Genomic DNA, 21,498 nt, shown 5'->3' with positions numbered 1-21,498 from the left:
ACATGCAGGGCCAGTTAAGACAAGCAGAACTGCAGGGTCTCATTGCATGGATGAGACGAGGGTGTAGGAAGGAGAGGTTTAGATTTATTAGAAACCTAGGGAAATGTTTGGGAAAGGGGAAGCCTATACAGGAAGGAAGGGCTCCACCCAAATCAAAATGAAACCAGACTGCTGGCACTTAAAATTAAAAAAAATCATTGAGAAGTTTTTAAACTGAGGGCTGGGAGAAAGCTGACAGGTGCAGAGGAGCATGTGGTTTGGACAGGAACATGCCTTAGGGGAGGATCTATTAATGGAGATTCTCTGTGTCCTAGTAGGAAGGAGAGGATGGAAGATGATAAGATATAGGTAGGATCTTATGAGAAACAGTCAGATGAAAAAAAGTCCCATTCAATTACATCATGTAATGGAAGACAACTAAAAAGTGCTTATATACCAATGCTAAAAGTCTAAACAATAAGATGGGTGAAGTTGAGTGCCTCGTATTAAATGAGACTATTGCTATAGTAGGCATCACAGAAACTTGGTGGAATGAGGATAATCAATAGGACACAATAATACCAGAAGGACAGAACAGGTCGTGCTGGTGGAAGAATGGCAGTATAGATGAAAGAAAGTGTAGAATCAAATGAAGTAAAAATCTTAAATGAACTAAACTGTACCATGGAATCTCTATAGATAGTAATTCCATGCTCTATTAATAAGAATATAGCAAGAGGGATATATTACCAACCACCTGACTAGGATGGTGATAGTGATGTGAAATGCTCAGGGAGATTAGAGAGGCTATTAAAATAAAATACTCAATAATAATGGGGGATTTTAACTATCCACATACTGACTGGGTACATTTCACCTCAGGACAGGATACAGAGATATAGTTACTTGACACCTTAAATGACTGCTTCTTGGAGCAGCTAGTCCTGGAGCCCACAAGAGGAGAGGCAATTCTTGATTCAGTCCTAAGTGGAGCACAGGATCTGGTCCAAGAGGTGACTATATCTGGAACGTTTGGTAATAGTGACCATAATATAATTAAATTTAATATCCCTGTGGCAGGGGAAACACCACAGCAGCATTTAATTTTAGAAAGTATCAGAGGGGTAGCCGTGTTAGTCTGGATCTGTAAAATTTTAGAAAGGGGACTACACAGAAATGAGGATGTTAGTGAAACAAAAATTAAATGGTACAGTGCCAAAAGTGAAATCCCTGCAAGCTGCATAGAAACTTTTTAAAGACACCATAATAGAGGCTCAACTTAAATGTGTACCTCAAATTAAAAAACATAGTAAGAGAATCAAAAAAGTGCCACTGTGGCTAAACAACAAAGGAAAAGAAGCAGTGAGAGAAAAAAGGCATCCTTTTAAAAAGTGGAAGATAAATCCTAGCGAGGAAAATAGAAAGGAGCATAAACGATGGCAAATGAAATGTAAAAACATAATTAGGAAGTCCAAAAAGAATTTGAAGAACAGCTAGCCAAAGACTTAGAAAGTTACAGTAAAAAAAATTTAAGTTCATCAGAATCAAGAAGCCTGCTAAACCACCAGTGAGGCCACTGGATGATTGAAATGCTAAAGGAACACTCAAGGATAAGGCTATTGCCGAGAAACTAAATGAATCCTTTGCATCAGTCTTCACAGCTGAGGATTTGAAGGAGATTTCCAAACCTGAGCCATTCTTTTTAGGTGTCAAATCTGAGGAACTGTCCCAGATTGAAGTGTCATTAGAGGAGGTTTTGGAACAAACTGATAAACTAAACGGTTAGAAGTCACCAGGACCAGATGGTATTCGCCCAAGAGTTCTGAAGGAACTGAAAATGTGAAATTGCAGAACTACTAACTATGGTTTGTAACCTATCATTTAAATCATCTTCTGTACCAAAATGACTGGAGGATGGCTAATGTGACGCCAATTTTTAAAAAGGGCTCCAGAGGGTATCCCAGCAACTACAGGCCAGTAAGCCTGACTTCAGTACCAGGCAAACTGGTTGAAACACTGGTAAAGAACAAAATTATCAGACACAGACGAACATAATTTGTTGGGGAAAAGTCAACATGGTTTTTGTAAAGGGAAATCATGCCTCATCAATCTGCTAGAATTCTCTTTTTTTTGGGGGATCAACAAGCATGTGAATAAGAAGACAGGATACTGGGCTAAATGGACCTTTGGTCTGACCCAGTATAGCTGCTCTTATGAGTCCTACCAGTCAGGGCTGAAGCCCTCAGGCTTCAGCTTTGGCCCCAGTGGTGGGGCTCAGGCTTTGGGTTGGTCCAGGGCCCCAGTAAGTCTAAACCAGCCCTGGTGACCCCATTAAAATGAGGTTGTGACCCACTTTGAGGTCCCGACCCACAGTTTGAGAACCGCTGCCCTAATTATAAGATTAGATATATTCTGTAAATGAAATATATTTATGTCATATGCAATTGCAAATTACAGGAATCTTTAGCAGGATGTACAGAAAATTCCCTGCAGCAAAGATCCCACTGAAGAGTACCACTGAAACGCACATCCCTTATGGCCCTGGGCAAAATGGTAATCTGTAAAATATAAGCACTTACTGAGGACAAAGAAAAAAACTTGAGTGACAATGGTATGCTCAAATTTTGCTCCAAGTTATACTTGCAATCCACTTGAAGCCAATGTGCACCTTGTCTCCTAAATCAGAAAAGCTGCTGAAATTCAGAAACCAGAAAATATGCATAAGCAAGAGACATTACTGGATCTGTCACTTTAAGCAGAAACTGTTTTAGATACACTACAGCCATTAATTAGATTAGCCCTTTATTGACTTCCTGTAGTTTTTCAGTCACTGTTGCACTTATGCACCAAACACCAGTGTATCCATGTTCCTCAAACCTTGAATATGAGTATCTTGCTCCCTTTCTTTTTTCTGCAGCTTTAGTTAATGTAATAAAATACTACAGAGATGCACTCTATGGTTCTACTTGTTTTCTGCCCAAGGCACAACACTAACACCTTTTGTTTTATCACTTGGTATACCATGTTCCACACACCTCCGTAAATGTATTTGCTCGACAGGCACAGAGCCACTATTATACCTCAGAAAACTATTCTGTGTTTTACTTGTACTGTTTGCACAGATTCCACAGGTGCTTAACCCTGATTTCCAGCCTAGGGGCAGCATCATTTTGAACAGCGGGTACTGAAAGCTTCCCACGAGTGTTGCTGTGTTTGCCGATGAAGTTGGCTCCTGGCTAACTTTGGTTGACAGATGGTTATCCTGATGCACTCGATGATAAAAAAATGCTTGCCAAATAGGTGTGAGTGTTCAACTTTCCGCTTTCTTAAGGAAAAGGAAAGTAGCTTCTATGGGTTTGAAATGAGCATACGTTTAAGAGCACCACTCAGCTTGTTTCTATTTGAATTGTATCCATTCAAGCCTGTCACTTGTAAAACATTTTAGGGCAAAGACTACTGTTAGATTTGCAGAGTTTATTTCTTACTCAGCACTATATGTCTTTACAGTGCTATTGAAATAAAACTTGCAAAATAATAAAGATATTAATCAGCCAGTGGAGCTTTCACACAATACAAGAACTAAATATTGCAATTCACACTGTGGATCAGAAACTTCACACCCCAACACTAGTGCTCATCTATAGTGAAATTAAGACGGAAGCACATGGTATTCTTCTCATTTTAGAAAATTTCTCACCATTTAAAATAATTTATTGGAAACTTGACAGTGAAATACAATTCCTCTTTAGTAAGCATGCCCTGGATTTGTTTTTGTCTGGTTTCCCCAGGAGGTGTGCTGGTATTGACTACACCTTAGAAAAACAAACAGAAAATAAGCATTTTGGCCAAAAATACCTAGATTCCTAAAGATCCAAATTCGCATTAGAGTGTCAAGCACTTACACAGGTGCTCATACTACATTGTGGTCAATGAAACTACTCATGCACATAAACTTAAGGACATGTGAGGGTTTGCAGGATCAGGGCTTTAGACACTTAGGGCAGTGTTTTTAAAGTTCGGGTCGTGACCCAGTACTGGGTCATGGTATGTAAGGCACTGGGTCGCCTGGCTCAGCACCCAGAGACCCTAGCGGTTCTGGTCAGCACAACTGACCAGGACATTAAAAGTCCCATTGGTGATGCTGCCCAGCTAAGGTAGGCTAGTGCCTACTTGTTCTGACATTGTGTTGCACCCTGGAATCAGCCAGCAGTGGGTCTGGCTTCTAGGCGGGGGTCGGGGGGCATGGGGCTCTGCACACTGCTCCTGCTCTGAGCACCAGCTCCGCACTCTCGGCCAACAGGAGCTGTGGGTGGAGGGCAGTGCCTGTGGGCAAGAGCCACGCAGAGCCGCTTGTGCACTTTCACCTAGGAGCCGGACCTGCTGTGGGCTGCTTCCGGTGCGCAGCATGGTCTGTGGTGCCAGGACAGGCAGGAAGCCTACCTCTGCCCTGGCTGCACCGCTAACCGGGAGCTTCTGGAGGTAAGTCTATGCCCCAATCCCGTGTCCCAGCCCTGAGCCTCCCCAACCCAGAACCCCTTCCTGCACCCCAAGCCCCTCATTCCTGGCCTCATCCCACAGCCTGCACCCCAGCCCAGAGCCCTGATCCCCTTCCACACCCCAACCCCCTGCCCCAGACCTGAGCTCCCCCAAACCCAGAGCCCCTCCTGCACCCCAAACCTCGCACCCTCAGCCCTACTCCACAACCCTCATCCCCACACCCCAACCCTCTGCCCCAGCCCTGAGCCCCTCCCACATGCCAAGCCCCTCATCCCTAGGTCCGTTGGGTCACAGGCATCAATTTTCTTCAACTGGGTCCCCAGAAAAAAAGTTTGAAAACCACTGACTTAGGGTATGCCTGCAACTGAGCAGGAAGGCAGGATTCCCACCTTGAGGAGACAAACCCAGGATAACTCTGACTGAGATAGCACACTAAAACTAGAAGTGTATCCATGGCTGCATGAGCAGTGGGAGAGGCAGCTGCCCAAGCTCGCAACTAGCATCTTGCATGGGAACATACCTGGGGCAATTAGCCCTTCTCGCTGCTGTAGTGACACTTCTAGTTTTAGCACTCCAGCTCAATCAGCTGCAATGCAGGTATATCCTCCAGCTGGAAATTAGACCTCCTGCTCAAAGGGTGCACACAGCCTCAGATAAGAATGGGCATCTAAAGTTGCTCTAAAAATCAGATCAATCCAAAAATGGACAGCATAAAGGCAAAGTTAGTCATCATTTGATCAAAACTTGTTTGGTTAATTGTCTCAGTGCAGCTAGCCCTCCCTCAGCAGATCCTGCTCCTTTCATAGTTGCTACTTCTTCTCACAGTGCCTCCTCAAGAGTCATTGACCCACTGAAAACTTCTGCTTTTTTCTAACCAAACTGAGGTTATTAGAAAGATTGTGTTTCATTAGCAAAATACATCCTTCATTAGCAGCCACTGAGAATGACTGCTCAGCAGCAAACATCGCCCTCTTTACAGCACCTGCCCATTGGATGATGCTGCATGAGGGTCTTGCTGCTACTGTGACTGATCTCTGCTTGCCTGTCCCCTTCTTTCCAACTGAGGCAAGCAGGGCTGAGAGGCCCTGCCTGCAGCCACTGGGTAACCATCTATTTAAATAACTAAAGACACCTATCCAAGGCACTAGATGCCATAAAACACATTCCCAAAACAATTCAATCTCAGCAGCGTTATGCTGGTCAACTCAACAGGAACTCAGCTATCCACCACTTCATCTGCTAAGAAGCAGATGGTGATGCTTTCCAGGGGTGTCGAGGCTTGTGAGGCACCTCGCTACACCTACCCTTAGAGTGAGGACGTTTCATCTGTGCCTGCCAGGGGTCAGCTTTCCAACTCCACTGGCCCCAGGAAACACAAGCATTCCCTGCCAGGGCCCTGTTGTCTCTCTTCAACAGCAGTTATCAAACTGTGAGTTGGGACCCCAAAGTGGGTCGCGACCCCCTTTGAATGAGGTTGGTAGGATTGGCTTAGACTGGTTGAAGCCCAAGCCCCATTATCCAAGGCCAAAGAGGGCTTCAGCCCTGGCGACAGGGTTCAGGTTGTACACCCCCTGCCTAAGGCTGAAGCCCTTGAGCTTCAGCTTTGTCCTCTCTGCCCAGGGAGTGGGGCTTGAGCTCCCCCCAACACACCTGGGGCACTGGGGCTTGGGCGGGATCAGGCTTCGGTTCTTCCTCCTGAGTTCGTGAAGTAATTTTTGTTGTCAGAAGGAGGTTGCAGTGCAATGAAGTTTGAGAACGCCTGCTCTACAGGTTAGCAGCCTCCCCAGTTTCTACCTGGAGTGTCCAGTCCCTGGTCCACTGGACACTCACAGTATTCACAGACTTGGAGCCTCCAAAGAAACAATATACCCCAGTTTACCACGTCCATCTGAGATGACTGCCCTGCTTAACAAACAGCACTCAGATATGTTTATAGTGAAAACAACATATGTTTTCAACATATGACATAGTATATATGGTCATTTGACAAATCATAGAGATTCAAGTGATAGTGAGAAGTAGTACTGGAAACAAACGGTTACATATAAAATGAAATCATAACATGCATTCTAAAGCCTAGACTTACAAGACATTCATGTCTTGTAGAATATTACTCACCCAAAATCCTTGTAGCATTTTACAGCCAGGCTAGCTATAAACCTCCTTTCATGAGACAGACACGCTGTTTGCTTGCCTCAGAGGTGAGTACATAGGATTCCATGTATTTCCTTATACTCCTACATATACCCAAAAGCAGTGCATCCCCCCATAGAGTTCCTCTTCTGTAGCTTTTTCAATCTTATTTAGCCTGTGGAAATAGGTCTACATTATGAACCATTCAATACATAAATGGGCAGATAGGGAGATAAGTGTCTGTTACTTTGGGAATGTTCCTTTCTGGGAACAAGTATGGCACTTCCTGGTAATCTGCCTTAACTTCAAGAACATAATTCTTAGTATAAATATTTAACTCCTTAAATATTATCCATTACATGCATTTCATAAGTATGAAAATGACCAGAGGGCTACTGGCTCTTGATAGAGAACTCACATGCCACCGTTCAGTGAATGATTATGCATGTATCTGACTGAGGGAATGTCTGTAAAATGTTATGTGCCCCTGTTCCCTCTGCCACTTAGCACCAAGAGGTCACACACATCCCCAGCCTTCTCCCAAAATCCTCTCAAAACACATCTTCGGCAGCATGCCTGGAAAGTCACCAAATTCGGACTATTTTGGACGGGGTGGGCTGGAACAAGTTCCACAGTCCTGGAGCCCTCACAGGAAGCTAAGAACCTCCTGTCTTTTATAGTGAGGGTATCCATCTTGAATACCCTCTCTGTCCATAGCTATGGCAGTATGGCATGGGGGGCAGGGGGGAGAAGGGGCAGAAGAGATGTGTTACGGGTTGGGTCACAGAAACCCCTTTGGGACTGCCACCTGATGTGTTGAGACTACCTCGGAGTCCATTTTCCCTGGCAGCTTGGGACTTCAGCAACCTGTTTTGTTGAGCGAGACACACTAGCCTGCTGCAAACACAGACCCAGGTCTGAACCATGTCCCCCAAAAGCTGCAGGCTTAACTGAAAACAGCTTAAGAAGTGCTCCTGTCTCCAGCACCCGGATACCTAGTTCCCAATGGGGTCAAAATCCCAAATAAATCCATTTTACTCTTTATAAAGCTTGTACAGGGTAAACTCATAAATTGTTTGCTCTCTGTAACATTGATAGAGAGATATGCACAGCTGTTCGCTCCCTCAGGTATTAATACTTGCTCTGGGTTAATTAATAAGCAAAAGGAGATTTTATTAAATATAAAAAGTGGGATTTAAATGGTTCCAAGTAATAACAGACAGAGCAAAGTAAGTTACCAAGCAAAATAAAATAAAACACGCAAGTCTATGCCTAATACAGTAGAAAACTGAATACAGATGAAATCTCACTCTCAGAGATGTTCCAATAAGCTTCTTTCACAGACTAGACTCCTTTCTAGTCTGGGCCCAATCCCTTCCCCTGGTACAGTCCTTGTTCCAGGGTAGCTAGGGGATTTCTCATGACTGAAGCCCCCTTTGTTCTGTTCCACCCCATTTTACAGCTTTGGCACAAGAAGGGAACCTTTGGTCTCTCTGGGTCCACATCCCTCCTTCTAAATGGAAAAGCACCAGGTTTAAGATGGATTCCAGTACCAAGTGACATGGTCATATGTCCTCTGAGACCCCAAGCCTTCATTCTTCCTGGCCTGACTCACAGAAAAGCTTGCAAGTAAACAGAGCCATCTACAGTCAATTGTCCTGGTTAATGGGAGCCATCAAGATTTCAAACCACCATTAATGGCCCACAATTGCATAATTACAATAGGGCCTCAGAGTTATATTTCATATTTCTAGTTTCAGATACAAGAATGATAGATTCATACAAATAGGACGAACACACTCAGTAGACTGGACCTATGCCATTTAGGGCTTTATAACCAACACATACAAATCATTTCCCTGTAGGGTCATATAAACATCCCTGTTCTGCACTAGATATATCTAGAGTGCAAGAGATTATGTCTGCATTCAAACAAATCTTTGTGCAAAAGACAAACTGAGAACATGGTCAAACAGAATTAAACTTTGAATTCCATTAAATGTTTATGGAGAAGTTTTCTTCATTACTCAAACTTAAATCTGGGTAAGTAGACTCAAAAGAGGTCTGGGACTACAATAATGATAAGAAAACAAAGTTGGCTTGAGCCTACAGAGCTGTAGTTGCACCGGGCATTTCAAGCCAGTGCTATTCGAACTTTACTTTTGTGAGCACATTCAGTCACAAAAATAAAATACTAACTAGGACATTAAACTAAAGCATCCAATCTACCAAGAGAGTTGGAGATGTTTTTTCTAAGTTTGTATGTGGTTATTTTTTTTCCTCCAAGGAAGTGGCTGCAAACAGTTTTCAGTAACCTTGAGAAAAGGAAAACTTTTTTCACACAGTGTAAACAGACCAGTATGATTGAGTGGATGAACTAGGCTTTCACTGCACACTGACATAAGTTGTAATATCTTCAGGATCAAGTCAAAATGCATTGTTTATATGTACTCCAAATCACAGTCATAATTAATGAACCAAGATTAGTGGGCTTAGAGACACATAGTAAATTAGACTCTTTATTGAAGTGCAGGTCTGTGTTTTAGAACCATCTGGAGGCTACATTTAAATGAGACATAAGGGAATTCTGGATGTACTGTTTGACAATTTAATAAACTATTATGCACCATTATTCTGAATAAACATTAACAATTTCACCACCAGTGCAAATCATGAAGTTAACAGTCAGAACTGGCAGTTTTAAAGAAACAACAAGGTGAGTGAGGTAATATCTTTTATTGGACCTATTTCTGTTGGTGGAAGGTACAAGCCTTTGAGCTTACACAGAGATCGTCTTCAGGTCTGGGGAAAGAAGCAGAGAATAAAAGAGTTTTAAAGCACCCCACTAAGATCATCAGGCCTGCCTGTCTAGGTCAGAGGTTCTCACAACAAATTTTTGAGGCCACCAACTCTTGCTGGTGGCCATTCTGACAATTTTTTCTAAAATACTGAATTAACTTTAGGAAAGACAAGTAAATATCCACATTTACATGTCCAAATCATTGTAATTTATGTAGGTTTTGGGTTGTTGTTTTTTTTTTGCAGAATCAATAATAAAAATAATGTACAGTTGTCTCTATTCTTTACTGGACCTAAATAGAACAGAAACACAAGGTGCTTTCCATGTTCTTGTCTTTTTTGGTTGTTTTTTATTTTAGACTTCCTAGGTAGTAAGTCTGCTGCTGTGAAAAGTTATACTTGTATGTCAATATCACTTTTCACATCCTCCCAGCTAGCTACTAAGTCTGCTGTGAAAAGTAACATTTGCAATGTCACTTTTCACAGCAGATTTAATTTGTTCCCAGGCTTGGGCTGAGTAAGCCCTGAATGGGGAGGTTGGTAAGGAGGCATGGAGACCTGCGGGGATTGATGGGGGTCCAGGAAGTGCATTGGGGGTTAGGAGCAATGGGGGATTATGGGAGCCCTGGGCTGGCACCTGCTGCTGGATCCCAAGGCCCAAGCCCCAAATCCTGTGCCAGATACTGGCACCCGAGCCCCAAGTCTCTCAGCCAGTGGATGGACCCCACCACTGCATGTCTGAAGCCTGGGGCTGGAGAAGGCAGTGGGGGCCAGAGGTGAATCTAAAGGCCAGAGCCTGATGCCCTTTACAAAATAGGGTATGGCTACACTTGAAATTTCAAAGCGCTGCCGCAGCAGCGCTTTGAAGTGTGAGTGTGGTCGGAGCGCCAGCGCTGGGAGACAGCTCTCCCAGCGCTGCACGTAAACCACATCCCTTACGGGTGTAGGTTGCAGTGCTGGGAGCCGCACTCCCAGCGCTGCGGCACTGATTACACTGAGGCTTTACAGCGCTGTATCTTGCAGCGCTCAGAGGTGTGTTTTTTCACACCCCTGAGTGCGAAAGTTGCAGCGCTGTAAAGTGCCAGTGTAGCCAAACTCAAAAATCAGATGAGAACACTATGATCCAATCTGAAATTGTTACATTTTGAGCCTCATTTTCACCCAGGCCTTTACTGGGCCTTGTATTTTGATCTTTCATTAGCACACATCCAAAGGGCATGTTCTAGTAAAGACAGTTATCATATTATTCAAATAGCAGCAAGTTTTCATTCTAAAAAACTCATAAGCCTGTTCATGAAAATTCTCATGAGAGGCAAATATAGTACAATGCTGAAACTAGTGTGAAACAATAAGAGTTTCTGTGCTGCATGATGGGAATTAGCCATGCCACTCCTTATAATGTCAAAATAAAGTTTCCCATGCACTGCACTATCAATAAGCCGCTTGGTCTTATGTGAGGTTTAAAGCTAAATGAGTTCAGCAAATACTGAGGACAGAGAGGGATATTGTTAAAAGCAGGCAGTGTTGGTGTCTCCACACCTTATAAACAAGGTATCACTTTCAGAAGAGATGCCACTGGGCAGAAGAAATAAACAGAAAGTTCTTTCCGTTGTGCATTCAAGCCCATCAGGTTGTCAGTTACTGAAATACAGGACATTTTTGCTGCAGTGCTGTCACTGATAATCACTGCCAATGGGTTTCGCTGTTGTCATCAAAAGGATAGAAATGCGCATATAAAAGGGAATAAGAATTAATGGAATCTATCAGTTGAAAACCCTCAAAAAAGTCTTTTTGTCAGCAGTAAATTATACTTACCCATCAAGGTTTTATTTTTGGCAAACTAGATATTATAGAATTGATATGGGTCAATTACATATCTTCTGTGCAATTTTTCAAACAAGCTATGGCCATTTTAACATGTAATACACCTGTGGTGAGATTTCATGATGAGAACAACATTGAGAGTTTGAGGTTTATTTTGAGGTCAATTTGGAGTCTGTAAAAAGGCACCAAGATTGACAAGCATAAAATGTATAGTATGGCAGTGACAGTGTCCTGTTCATATTCATGAATCAATTGCATCATCTTAATTATTGTCACATAATTAATGGACTAGGTTCACAAGTACAGCCTGGTTGCTCTGTGGAGCTCTGCAATGCAAATTAGCAATAGCCATTATTTAACTGGTCAGTTACGCTGGGTTTACAACTATGTACATCACTGGAGCAGAACAAAGCAGCCAGAATGTACTGGTGGAGCTGGCAAAGCGCTGCAAAGAGCTTTGAAATGTAGAGGTCCATTCTCTCACTTGCACCAGTTTTTCACCATTGTAATTCAATTAACATCAATAGTTACTCCTGATTCACACCAGGGTAAATGAGAGCAGAAGAAACAGGCCAGTGAAGTGCTATGTGCGCACTACGTACTTTCATTCTACTAAGATTATCCTACAGGGACAAGAACAATCAGTGGGATTAATAGTCTTCAATATTCTCATTACATTGTTTTCTTATGTAGGCAAGAAGCCTAATGGTTATAAAAATGAGACTGGAAGCCAAGAACACCTGAAATTCTAATAATCCCAGCCCTGCCATTGACTAGCTCTGCAATCCCTGAAGAAATCATTTTCATCTACCCCAAATTCCCAATCTGTAAAGTAAAGATAACACATACTGCCCTATCTCACATGGGGGTGCTATCTGGGAGGATTAATAAATTGACAGTGCTTTGAAGATGTTAAAGATAATATAAGTCTAGAACAGCACAAACAATAAAGAATTGAAAATTGAACACAGAAGTATGTGCAACTGCAATATAACTGCATTTCAGTGCAGCTGTTACAGCTGTGTCTGTCCTGGAGTACAGATTGTTCAAAACTGATGTTCTGAATGTTTTCTGCACTGCTTTGGTGGGGTACAAGTTATCATGCAGAAGGTAATGGGTTTAACTAAAAGAAGTTAGCAAATATATTCTTACTGGGTCAAATTCTGAGCTTCTCACTCATTTTTACCTCAGGTCTTATCTATACTAGAAACATGTATCAGTTTAACTAAATATTTAAAAACTGATCTTATTAAACTTGTGCAAACCCACAAAGCAGGAGTTAAACCAGTTTAAGTATGTGAATATTATGGGCTTTCACTGCCTTAAAGAGATGGATTTTTAAATCAATTTAGTTAATCCAATGCATTTTTCGATATAGATAAAGCCTCAGTTCTTACTCAAGCAAAAGTCCCATTATTAGGGACTTTTAGGATTGCCAGATTTGACAATTACTGCACAGATCTTGCAATATTTGATGTCTTACTTAAAGCCCAGATCTTGAAGACAATTATGTGTGAATTTCAGCTTTTGTTTAAAAGAAAACAAAGCCTAATGTTCTGCCTTCATGGTAGTGGAGAAAAGCCTGACTGTGTGACCAGAGTGTACCCTGAAGGCTCAAAAATCTGAAGGCAAAGGAAACTAACCCCAAACTTTGGCACAGAATCAAGAGATTTAAAGGATCTCATGATTTTTGGACACGCCAGTACGGGACTTTGGAGGCATTACATACCAGCTGATCAGCCTCCTGTTGAAAGGTTCTCTTCGAACACTGAACCTTCTCTATTGGCTGGTGCCAACTGATGGCAAGGCCACATCTCCCTCCATTCCTGCCATCATTAGGAAAGTCAGCTCTTCCAGCAGCCCTATCCAGCACTCCCCATCAAGACTGTGGCTGGCCATGAGCAGGAACACAAGATGAGGGAAAAGCCTATTTCACCCACTCTTTCCCAATCAATGCAGATCTGTGCAGGGCCAGCCACTACTGGGGTTTTTTGGGTTTCTCCTTTATATAACCTTTTTATCCTTGTAGCTCACTCATAGCAAAATGGGTCACTGTTGAGCAGCAAGGATATGGCTACACTGCAATAAAAAACCTGCAGCTGGCCCTTGCCAAATGGACTTGGGCGTTTGGGGCATAGGCTAAGGTGTAGACATTCGGGCTCAGGCTGCAGCCTGAGCTCTGGGACCCTCCCACCTTGCAGGGTCCTACAGCCCAGGCTCCAACCCAAGCTCAAATATCTATGCCTCAGTTAAACAGCCCCTTAGCCCGAGCACCATGAACCCACACGGGCCAGCTGCAGGTTTCTAACTGCAGTGTTAACATACCCTAAGAGACTGCCTCTCCTCCTCAACGAGCGAGCAGCACTATGTCCTACGACTGCATACTTTAGAAAATTTGCTAGTGTGTATAAGCGGATTGGCTGAACTTTGAATACACAAAGAAATGCACAGTTACATAGTGGAGGTTAAAACCAAGCCTTTGGTTTAAAAGCTCTGCTTGGCAAAAAGGATTTAATAGTTTATCATTATGACAGTCTCAATAAGCATTCCTTTTGAGATACCCAGATTCTGAGGCTTAAGTATTTTTCTGCCTTGTAATTTTCAGAAGATAAAAAGTTTTAGTACTGCAGCTGGTTCCCCTCCCCCACCCTCAAGAAAATGTATGGCTGCAGAGTTATAATGCATATGGTAATACTATATCAGGGTAGCATTATTCACACCACTATATTTAAACTCGGGTCAGCATTTCCTTTGTAAACTCCTACACTTTAGGGTCCATCCATACACATTTCCTTTTAGCTGATTTAGAATATAAAGTCTTAGCCCAGAAGCTTTAGAAAAAAAATCAGGATTGAAAAACGTTCTAACCCCAAACCTTGGAATGTGTTTAAATGTCTTATATTTGAAAAAAATTGGCACTGAAATCCTTTCCTGGTCTGAAGCAATAGAACCAATATTTTTACTCGAAATTAAACTGCAGTATAAGCACTTCTTCACTTTTAAATAACTTTGCTAACTTATGGAAGTGTATTTTGTGTTAAAATTAAAACAAGTGCCAGATTGAGCTGTATTCTGTGTTCCCCTTTAATTATTGGTATTTAATAGATCTCAGATCTGAACCCCTTTGAATTTGGGGAATTTAAGAGTTCAGTATTGAATCCTTGGATCCAAACCTACCCCTTGGAGTTTAGCAAGTCCCATGATATCTCTGGCCTGACCAGAAGCATGAAGTACCAGATATCGGTCTGTCCTCCCGAGATTTCCACCCTAATCTAGTAGATTCAAGAAGTTCAGCCAGTTTGGATAATACTTCTTGGACCTTAGGGTTTGTTTGCTTGCTTTGACAAATCATAGTAGATGCTTCATTCTTTGTCACATATCATAGCCTCTTTTGGGTGATCATTTTATGTAAATGTCTTTTACAGTTTCCTTAACAATACTTTGGACCTCATGTGCGTGCTTCTAACCATATTCTCTCCTCAGTGTGTGAGATGCAGCAGATAAGCAGCATTATCCCCATGTATAGATGGGCAAACACAGAAAGTGAGGCATTACCCGATTGACCCAGGTCACAAAAGGAAGAAGTGACAGAGTCAGCAGGGGAATCCAGAGGACAGATCACCAGTGCAGGGACACAAGGGAGACAGCTTGCACCTCCCACAATCTGTTTGGTCCCCAGTGCAGGTATTTCTAATAGCTGCCCTAAATTCTGCCACCATTTCAATGGGCCCTATAAGGAAACACACAAGGCCTGCCCTAGATATGCCTCCTCCCACCTCCAGCCCATCTTGCTCTGTCCTTGGTTTGCCCCAGTATGCTTCCTATGCCTGGGGCTGCTGTGGAGGCAGCTCTGAGCCAGGTGCGAAGGCTCTAGGCAAAAAGGGTGTTCTCCAGAAATGGATACTTAGCTCTGCCCTACTGTCCTTGGTGGAACAAAGGAGCAGAAGAGCAATAATGAATTGGGCACCCTACATCCTCACCTCCTCTACAGGGCTCTAACCACTCCTTCCTATTCTTTATAGAATGGGAACTGAAATCAGAGGGCTTCTCTAAAAACATGCACACTCCCAGTTATATTTAATAGGATTTTGTACATAGCATTTTTCTGGCAAACTTTAAGATCCTATTTTACAGTTTTGAAAAATGTCTCCATTTCAGATACATTAATTATTTTCTCCTATTTAGTTAAAAATGAGCTGTTCTTCCCTCATATTTCTTCATAGCAGTAACAACAGAGCCTCAGCGGCATTTTCACTTGTTAGCAGGAGCTCCTTGGAAGAAATCCTATTGTTTCTAAGGTCTGGCTATATCTGGGGATTTGTGTAACTAATATAAATCTGGTGAATGGAATCAGAGTAAACAGCAGACCACCTGCAGAGTGGTAATGCATTTAGCAAAGCTGAGAGAGCTTGGCAAAAACCGCCTGCTGAGCAAACCTCCTTTGATTGCATTATTTTAGGGCAAGAAGATCCCGCAGGATCTCTTTAGCACTGGGCTCAGAGGGTCCACGTTACTGTAATGCTTCCTTTGAGAAGCAGCTGGATGCTACTCTCACCTGAGCCATCAACACATTCCAGGCATCAGCCACAGGTGCACTTAAGTGCAACATGAGCGGATTTTGACATCTGAGGGTTTTGCCTGCACAGTGCCAAAATTAAATGTTTCAGGCTTTTGATTCTAATAGAGCTTCATTAAGGCCAATGGAATTATTGAGTGGAAGGGAGCAGAACAATGGGGGAGGGGAGGAATCTATACAGAACAATGAAAGTGAGCAAATAAAAGGAGGCCTGATGAAAAGAGATTGCCCCTTTTTTGTACATTAGACTCTCTTGCTAACATAAAGAGCCACTTCTCAACTCACTCCAGTCAGGCAATTAGGGCCTGAGTCACCAATGCCTTGCACCTGATGTAGTCATTAATGCAGGTGTAAACAGGGCAGTAAATGCTCCTCAATTAGAATTCTCTGCTAGTTTTATACACTGCATTTTACACTCACGTTGCACAGGTGTAAATGACTACACAAGGTGCAAGGAAGAGGCGAATGAGACTCTTTTAATCAGTAGTTCCACCCTAACATTGCTGTAAATTTAAAACTCATAATTTTGCCCCTGCAGTCTGATTATTTTATATTCCCCATGGAGCATACAGTGTGTTCATACAAATGGTTGAAAGAACCCATCCACACACTTCCTGGCCTTCACTGCAAGCTCATTTCCATCTACTACTGCCTGGTTTCAAGTCACTAACATTTTCTTCTCATCTTCATAACAGGTATTTACTATGAATAGACAAGTTTTAGCCAACCCTAGTCTGAGAAAGCAGGCTCTATGTATGTGAAATTCCCCCAAGCTCAGTAAAAAGGATGTATGTGGAAGAGAGGGAGGCATCTCCCAGTACAGTTCCTCTTCTAGGACTTTATGATTGCCTCTCTGTAGAGTCTTCCCTTCAGATTTTGAAGTAAGGACAAGGTGGAAGAACATGAAGCCACAGACCATGCTCTGAAGTTCCATGAAGACATGAGGACACCAATGGGCTGGATGAAGCTCAGTAACAGGGGAGCTGCCACCCAAGCCCACTCTCACCTGGGGTGACTCTGCAGAACCCCGTTTGACTTTCAGTTCTTCACTGCTCCTTAAATAAACTCCACCAGACCAAAGTTCTCACAGCATCTCCCATCTGGATCTAAGTTATTTCTATACAATTGGAAACAAGTTGCAGTTCTGGGGCTCCACACTTCTCCCAAAAGAGAATCCTCCTGTCCCATTGGCCACTCCCAGGCCTTACTTCCTACAGTCTTCCCTTGCTTGTAGAAGCCACTCCTACCAAGATAGAATCCTTTACTCCCTGAAGACTTTCCTGCAGCTAACAGGAACCTTTTAATTCTCTACAACTTCCCTTTGCCCCAGCTTCCTCTTCCCCGCTGTCTCTTTATAGGGACTAGCTGCCCTCTACCAGGCCCCAGGACAAGCTGTTAATGAGGCACATGTGGGCTGGACCAGGTACCCGAGCTCATAAAAATGCTTTTTAAAAAACAATTTTTGTTTTTAACCTTTGTAAGAGACCAAAGTGGCACCAAATGGATGGTGTATTTAAAAACAATTCTTGGGGGAAGATATCCTCAGTTTTCCCTAAAAGTGCCTGAGTTCCCCCCTCCTGTTCTAAATGACATCAGTTGATCACTGCAGTGTGTTATCAGAATACTTAGTTGTTTTTCAGGAGCAGAGTATAAAGATTTCCTGCAAAAATCAGCCTAAACTAACTTTGTTTTGCCAAGTGGCCAGGAGAATGCATTTTTATTCAAATGGGAAAAATGAATAGATGTCCGAGTTCTTTGTCACTGGTACAGAGGGATTGTAACAAGCAAAGATGGCATTTTTTGGAAGGAACCCCTTTTTTAAAATGCTAGAAATATGACATTCTGTATGCAGTCTCCTTTGTGGTTGCCACTGAGCAGCCTTAAAGATGACCCAGCCAATGGCCCCACGATTCCTCCTGACCCTACTACCATGGGTGGAATGGAAGGGGAGAGAACCCTGCTCCGCACATGAAGGAGCAGTTGTCTTTTGTTTCAAGGTGGGCCTGTTTCTGCCTAGATCCACACTGATGGAAAGCCTTGACTCCTGCTTAAGTCCTCCTGATGGGAGTTATTTCAGTCCTCCCCACAGGTTTTGTTGCTGGAGGAGCCAGTTTGATTATAGGTTACTAATGAAAAATAGCAAAATACTCCATTTTGAAAAGCGAAAAACAAGTGCTTGGAGGGAAGATGGGGCCTTATCCTGCAGAACTAACAAAGATAACATCCCATTGTCTGTGGGATTTTTGCAGGCAAACAACTAAGGTTATTGGGACCCTTTTTTTTCCAGAGCTCTGCTTATTTGAACTAAAAGAAAAATAGAGACATTATTAAGTACGGCTTCCCACTTTGTTGAATGCAGACCTCAAGTAGTATTCCTAGCTCATCTAGCTTTCAGGACCTTAAGGATACCTATACATTATTTTTAACACAATAATATCCTGATCTACAAGCATGTGGACAGATCCCTGTGCTAAGAGTTCTTTGCAGGATATGCATTTCTTCCTAGAAATGTTTCTAATACAATAAACTTGTTTCTAGTCTGTTTCACCATAGCTTAACTACAATAGATATTAAAGATATGATATCTGTTTAAAGTCATTAAGAATAAAAATGAAAACAGTACTAATTTCTTTAAGCGTCTCTGATAGAAGATAACAGTGGCTCCCAGGTGATATAGGTGGTCTGCTGCCACCAGCGACGCAAGGAAATCCCAGCAATTATTGTAAATTACTGTTCGTTACTGAGAAAGATAAGAAGAAAAGCCTTTGAGCTGAATCTGGATTGATTTCTCCCCAATAATCCCGAAGGGAGAGACCTTCTTCACTTTACTATAGAGGACAGCTCATTTTTTCAAAAGGAATAGAAATTACTCTCCTGTAACAAGTCCTCAAAGATGAGAACATTTTTATGCATTAGTAATTATTTTATTTGGGCCTGATCCATATCCCATTGAAGTCATAGGAAAGACACCCATTGATTTCAATGAGTTTTGGATCAGGCTCTTGGTTATTTTCCTTTTTAGTAGAAACTTGAGAGTTTTCAAAATAATTGGGCAGGTTCTCCACTACTTGGCATCTTATGCACTCATTTACGCCTGTGCAAATCAGCATACAGCACCATCATATTTAAGGCCCTACTAAATTCATGGCCATGAAAAGCATGTCACAGACCATGAAATCTGGTCTACCCACTGTGAAATCTGGTCTTTTGTGTGCTTTTACTCTATACTATACAGATTTGGCAGGGGAGGACACCAGCATTTCTCTAATTGGGAGTCCTGATCCAAAAGGGAATTACAGGGGGGTGGCAAAGTTATTTTAGGGGAGTCGTAGTATTGCCACCTTTACTTCTGCGCTGCCTTCAGAGCTGGGCAGCCGGATAGTGGTAGCTGCTGACTGAGGGCCCAGCTCTGCAGGCAGCAGCACAGAAGTAAGGGTGGCTATACCATACCCTGCCATCCTTACTCCCCCCCTGTTGCTAGTGGCAGCTCTGTCTTCCAAGCTGGGCTCCTGGCCAGCAGCCACCACTCTCCAGCAGCACAGAAGTAAGGTGTAAGCCGGTCGTGTCGGGGCTCGTCCCTCTCAGGCGCGGCGGGGAGCCAGGGCGCCTCCTAGCACGCCGCAGTCCGGGTCGGCTTAGCCCCTCCGCAGGTGTTGAGGGGGGTACAGGGTCTGCAAACAAGGTAGAGCCCCGGCCCTCTAGCCGGGTTCGGGGCTCTCAAAGTAAATAAGCCCCAGCCCTTGGGCAGGGCAGGGCAGTAGCAGTTCAAGCTCAGGCCTCTAGCAGGGGCTGAGCAAACACAGTATCAGCCCAGGTCCATGGCAGGGCGGGGCAGTAAAAGTTCTAGTTAGCCCTGGCCCTTTGGACCAGGGCAGAGCAGTGGCAAAGTCAAAGGGGCCCAGCCCTTGGTTCGGGCGGGGCACCAAACACAAGTCTAGTTAGCTCTGGCCCTCTGGCTCAGGGCAGAGCAGTGGCAATAGGTGGGAAGAGGGGGAGTCTGCCACCCAGTTACGGGTGGCAGGGGGAACGCAGGCCCTCCCACTCCACTGCGTTCCAGCCCGGGGCCCTAGCAGCGGTCAAGACCCGCTCCGGTCAGTGGGGATCCTGGCCGCAACACACTGACATGGGTTCGGGCTCTTCAGGAGCCAAACCAGGGTCAGCTACCCCCGGGCCATTTCCAACCTCCTCCTCTCTGGGTACCTGGTCCTTGCCAGCATCGTCTGGGGGGTCCCAGACCATGGGCTCCTCTGGGTACCGGTCGTGGGGAAGCTCAGGCCACTCCTCGGGGTATCGGGCACACGGCAGGTCAGGCCGACATTCCTCCGGGTACCGGGTCTGAGGCAAGTCCAGCCAGCGCTCCTCTGGGTAGTGGGCGCGGGGCAGGTCCGGCCAGCGCTCCTCTGGATAGTGGGCGCGGGGCAGGTCCGGCCAGCGCTCCTCTGGATAGTGGGCGCGCGGGGCAGGCTGGGCCCGGCGGGAGCCCAGGCACCAGCGTCTGTCCTCTCCGGCAGCCTGCTCCCAACTGAGCGCTGGGGCCAGGCTTTTATACTTCCTGTCCCGCCCCTTGACTTCCGGGGGGCGGGGACAGGCAGTGCTGACTCCGCCCACTGAGGCACCTGCTCTGGCTCATCCCCCTCAGGCACGGCGGGGAGCCAGGGCGCCTCCTTACATAAGGGTATTTGTACCACAAGACCCCCTACAATAACCTTGTGACTCCACCCCCCTTCCAGACACACATAAGTCCTTTTTGGGTCAGGACCCCTACAATTACAACTCTGTGAAATTTCAGAGTTAAATAGCAGACATCATGAAATTTATGATTTTTAAAATTCTGTGACCATGAAATTGACCAAAATGGATTGTAAATTTGGTAGGGCCCTAATATATTATAATTCTGCACTTATACAGGAAGTAGCATTTTATTTCCACTTTGCACTGATGTAAATTGCATTGAATGCGGCCGGGGTTCTGTGGTAAAAATAGTATATGATTTTGGAATTAAAGACTGTATCATAATACATATGCACAACAGGGCCAAATTAAGGTCAAAGTCAAGCAAGCGAGGTACGGGGGGGGTGAAGGGGGTTGGGTTTGTTTGTTTTTCAGATAGCTCACCCAGAGAAACCGCGTTGGCACCAAATATCACTACTGCTCTGTGATTCACCACAAAGGGATTTCCAGGGGTGAAGTAGGAACAACTGCGGACGTAGTCTGCCTTAGTCCTCTGATTGCTTAGACTCGTGCTGCAATTGCCATGGAGATCCATAGGACAGGAGCTCAAATGGGCTGCAGAGGAAATCAGACACGGTGAGGAGAGCTGTTGGATTGGGCAGGGGGAACTGAAGCAAGTGGATGTTTTGTGTAGTGGCTGGAAGTAACTGGGTTTGAAGCAGTGGCATCATTTGCTATGGGGTGGGGGTGCAGATGAACCCTCCTCTATTTTTTTCATAGGTCTATATGTTCCATTATGTCATCCACTTTTTGCACCCCCCTGACTTTGCAGGCTACAATATAATCACATATAATATTTTATATGCTGACACAACTTCCCCTGCTGCAGCCCCATTTTGTTCTGACATGACACCCCTACAATGGAGCTAGCTAAAAGCAGACTGATTTCTGTGTGGGTCAGAGTAATGTGTGGGGAAATACCAATCAGCGTAAATGGGCATATGAAACATCTTTCAAGT

This window comes from Gopherus flavomarginatus, chromosome 3, assembly GCF_025201925.1.
Source record: "Gopherus flavomarginatus isolate rGopFla2 chromosome 3, rGopFla2.mat.asm, whole genome shotgun sequence".
In the NCBI taxonomy this organism is placed as follows: domain Eukaryota; kingdom Metazoa; phylum Chordata; order Testudines; family Testudinidae; genus Gopherus; species Gopherus flavomarginatus.
This window is presented reverse-complemented; position numbering follows the sequence as displayed.